Source organism: Pyxicephalus adspersus, unplaced genomic scaffold, assembly GCF_032062135.1.
Source record: "Pyxicephalus adspersus unplaced genomic scaffold, UCB_Pads_2.0 Sca140, whole genome shotgun sequence".
Lineage (NCBI taxonomy): Eukaryota > Metazoa > Chordata > Amphibia > Anura > Pyxicephalidae > Pyxicephalus > Pyxicephalus adspersus.
Genome location: NW_027317147.1, coordinates 1 through 5054, shown reverse-complemented (window position 1 = coordinate 5054; position 5054 = coordinate 1).

The following is a 5054-nucleotide window of genomic DNA, read 5'->3' as shown; positions in this document are numbered from 1 at the left end:
TGAAAAAATAAAACTCTCTAAGAACTGTTGTGTTGTTTTTAAACCAATTTAATGTTTGTATAGTTTATTATGTTTTGTATTGTAAAGATGAACAAATAAAGATGTATATGGCGGATTTTATAAAATTGTGCTGGCAATACAAGTTACCTTAAACGTCTCTTTGTTATGTTTTTATCTTTATTCTGTGATTGGATTAAGACTTTGGCATCTGTAATGTGTAATGTTCAGATATTTGATATGCAGGATTCTGGCTTGCTGTACATTAATTTTTTAATGCTTTTATTATTTATTGCATCCAATCTCAGTAAATAAATGTAAAGTTAATTATTTGGATAGAACACGATTTGAGCGTGTCAGGTTTGATGCCATTCATGCTAGGAAACCTTCCAATAGGAAGAGCTGTGTAAAACGTATTCGTATTTGGAGAAATTTCCTCTAGCTTTCAGCTTTGGAAGTGAGCTGAACTATTCCCCATTCTATCCAAACCAATTTATGAAATCTGCATTCCATGTCTGGGTTTTGTTCCAGTTTGAGGATTTCTCTATGTGAATGAAAGATTGAATGAGGACAGGTGAGGGAGAGGGGGAAGTTGCAGCTTTCAGGTTTATCCCAGATAGCTCATTGTTCTGGGATTTCATTCAAAATGTCATCTCAATATTAAAATGTTCAGAAATCATCACACAAGACTAGGAAATTCTGATTGGTGGTTGGTGTTACCTTGGTCAGGCTGGCGCATTTCAGAGTCTCTGTGCCTTCCTCTCCCTCCTCCGGGTACAACCCACAGACCTTCACCTCCTGCCAAATCAAATGCAAACAATTCAACTTCAATAATCATTCTGCACTATTATAAGTTCCAAAAGACATCAAATACCTTTACATTTGGTCTTACTCCCCCCAAAAACAAAAATTAAAAAACTAAAACCAAATATATCCATCTTACCATGGTGAATGTTCAGTGAATTTGGAATGTACAGTACAGTGGCAGTTTTTCATCTCCTGTGTAGTGATAGGCCAGCTCGTTCATGTATCATTGATGGGGAGCTCCTCTAAAGGGATGGAAATTTGGGTATGGCCATGGGTACTGCAATATGTCCCGTGTACCTCTGCAGCTTGGGGAGTCAGGGGCACAGCCATGGGTGACAAACAAATGTAGCATGGTGGATTGAATACTGCCATGGGGACATGTTCTAATGTAGCATGGGGAGCCAGGCACTGCCATGGGGGGCATGTACCATTGCAGCATGGTGAGGTGGGTACTGCCATGGGGACAATTACTAATGTTGCTTGGTGAGTCGGTAACTACCATAAGTGGGGTACCAGTCTAGCATGGGGAGCCAGGCACTGCCATGGGGGGCATGTACCAATCCAACATGGTGAGGTGGGTACTGCCATGGGGACACCTTACAATGTAGTTTGGTGAGTCAGGCACTGCCATGGGGAACAAGTACCAATGCAGCATGGTGAGCTGGGTACTGCCATGGGTAACATGCCAGTGTGTCGCTTTAAGGAGTCAGGCACTACCACTAGGGACAAGTACCAATCCAGCATGGTGAGCTGGGTACTGCCATGGAGACATGATCCAATATAGCTTGGTGAGTTAGGCACTGCCATGGGGAACAAGTACGAATGTAGAATAGTGAGCGGGGTACTGCCACGGGCAACATACATTTGTAGCTTGGGGAGCCAGGCACTGTGATGGCGGACATGTAGTTTGAAGACAGAGGAAATGCTGTGAGTGCAGGGTGTCATGGCCCCGCCCACTGAGCGCAGCACCTTTCATATACTGATGCAGAAAGTGGGGTGGCTCCATCATTTCTCCATCATGGAGAACCAAAACAAGACATTTTAAAATACAAAAGCCAGTGCAGGCCACAAGGGGCCACGGATCTCCCATCTCACAACTTATTCAGCAATATTTATACCAATGGCAGGTGGCAGAAACTTCCATGGCAGCCTCTATGTGTCTGCAAATTTGGGTAAATCCACCCTGGAGGCATCACCCAGCTTTGTGGAGCTCAGTATTAAATGTTCAGAGTTTTCAGTTCAAATATAAAAAAAAGTGTAACATTTTTAATTTTTGTAATTTTTTTTATAATACATAATAAAGATTCCCACAGAAACTGAAAGCTACCTGGAAGTCCGAAGGTTCCCATATGTCTCTAATGCAGCTACCTGGAAGATATCACCTGTTGCTGATTGTCACACCTGTACTGCTATCCCTTTGTATTGGCGCCCTACTAGTGCATTAAATGTAATATGTTGTAAAATAATGTAACTGCTAGATAAGATGAGGATTATTAATGTGGGAGAATGGAGGCTGCCCCTGCCAAGTGAAACATTTAGGTGACTCCTTGTGTTATTCTTCGTACAATATAAACCCAATGGACTCACTGTGGGCAAAGTAAGACCATCAGAATTAAGGATGAGCGAGAATGCCTGTCGCAAACATTTCCTCGAACTTCCAATGGTTACGCAAAATTTCTGCGAACCGATTTCGCGAAACCATCGGAAGAGGAAATTAAAACAGAAGGATTTCCAGAGCTGCGTTCAGCCCCGGGAATCTCCCTGTTTGCTATCCCCGGGGTACTAGAGGTTTGTACCTCTGCATCATGCAGCTCTGAAAATCCTCCTGCGCGATCCCCGGGCACTGGAGGTTAATTAACCTTTAGAGCCCCGGGGATCGCACACTCCTTTGCTGGGCATCTTCTGTCAGCTGTGGCTGCATACATTGAGAAGATGCCCAGCAAAGGAGAACCTCCAGACATTGTAATATAAGTATCTCTTACAAATGATACAATTGTTACAGATAGAAATGTATCATTTGTGAGAGATTCTGATATTACAATGTCAGGAGGTTCCCCTTTGCCCGGCATCAATGATTGCAGCTGTGGCTACATACATTGAGAAGAGTGTGCCATCCCCGGGGCATTACAGGTTAATTAACCTCTAGTGCCCGGGGATCCCAGAGGTATTTTAGGGCTTTAGGCTGTTTGGTGAGGGCTCGACCTCTCAGAGAATCAGAGGGCCGGTCTCGCGCACATTTTTGGCCCGATTTGCCACGAGACCGAACTTAATATTCTTGCTCGCTCATCCCTAATGAGAATATTGTGCAGAACATGGATTTGTTTCACCCCATCTGTCATACAAAACCCCTCACCTACAATTATCAGTCAGAGGGTTCCATTTGTGGATATCCCATACAAATCCCTCTTCATCAGAGGTTTGGATAAATCGTGCAGGATGGTAATTATGGATTTCAAATCTATAAAGTTGTCTGGCAGCAACATATATGGAAACTATTTGTAATATGTCACTGAGTGTTACAAATCTGTATCTAGGGATTGTCTTGGTACAATTCCCTTAATTCTTCTAACACATAAGAGTAAAACCTAATAACGAACGATTCACAAACACATTAAAGCATAATCATATCACATAGTAACATAGCTACATAGTAGGTTAGGTTAAAAAAAAACAATCAAGTTCACCCACCAGGAAAATAAACATATCCCAAATACAAAACCCTATAAGACATAGTTGGTCCAGAGGAAGGCAAAAAAAACCCCGGGTACAATTTGCTTCAACAAGGGAAAATAAATTCCTTCCTGATTCCATGAGGCAATCGAATGATCCCCAATTATATTCTGTGCTTCTAGAAATCATCCAGCTTTTTCTTAAAGCAATCTATAGAACTTGCTGAAACTCCTTCCTGAGGGAGCCGATTCCACATTTGTCTATTGTCTCATTTTTCTGCTGGAAATGCTTTAGTAAATTTGCGATTTTTGTCTTGTAGATTGTACAATTGTTTCTCACCCCGTCCTTCTTGTAGTCACATTGAGACAAATCCGTTTCTCCAGGTTTCAGGCATTCTGTCTCCATTATTAGGAATGCCACTGATGGAGATTCCTCCAATTCCTAATGATAAGAGAAGAAGCTTGTGACCATGAAATGATCTATATACAGAAATAACAATCAATTAATAAAGATTTCATTCTGTCGTTCACAAACAGCAAATATAACATTCCTCTCTCATCCTGTCACTAATATTACACAATAAAATATAAAATGCTGAAGTGGAATTCTATTTATAATAACAGGTGGGAATATTATTTGTCTCCGCTGATTAAAGCAAAGTTTACTAGTACACTTTCTGTTTTTTATTTTAGGATAGCGTTAGGAAGGGATGAAATCTCTGCCATGTCTTGGGAAGTAGCTAAAAAGATTTCACCTCTATTTATGAGGACTGGAAATGAGAAATGTCTCTCACCTGGGCAGTAACTGAGGGTGAATCTCTCCTGGTAGGGAGGCTAATTGTTCACCACTCAAAACAAAAAGAATGTTATACTTGTATTTATGTTGTATCTTGCTTGTTTGCCTGGTTCTGGGTATGTTTTGCAGAATTACTCTTACTCCCCCCAAAAACAAAAATTAAAAAACTAAAACCAAATATATCCATCTTACCATGGTGAATGTTCAGTGAATTTGGAATGTACAGTACAGTGGCAGTTTTTCATCTCCTGTGTAGTGATAGGCAGTTTGAAGACAGAGGAAATGCTGTGAGTGCAGGGTGTCATGGCCCCGCCCACTGAGCGCAGCACCTTTCATATACTGATGCAGAAAGTGGGGTGACTCCATCATTTCTCCATCATGGAGATCCAAAACAAGACATTTTATATTAAGGAAGCCAGTGCAGGCCACAAGGGGCCACAGATCTCCCATCTCACAATATATTCAGCAATATTTATACCAATGGCAAGTGGCAGAAACTTCCATGGCAGCCTTTATGTGTCTGCAAATTTGGGTAAATCCACCCTGGGGGCGTCACCCAGCTTTGTGGAGCCCAGTATTAAATGTTCAGATGTTTGAGTTCAAATATAAAAAAAAGGGTAAAATTTTTAATTTTTGTAATTTTTTATAATACATAATAAAAATTCCCACAGAAACTGAAAGCTACCTGGTAGTCCGAAGGTTCCCATATGTCTCTAATGCAGCTACCTGGAAGATATCACCTGTTGCTGATTGTCACACCTGTACTGCTATCCCTTTGTATTGGC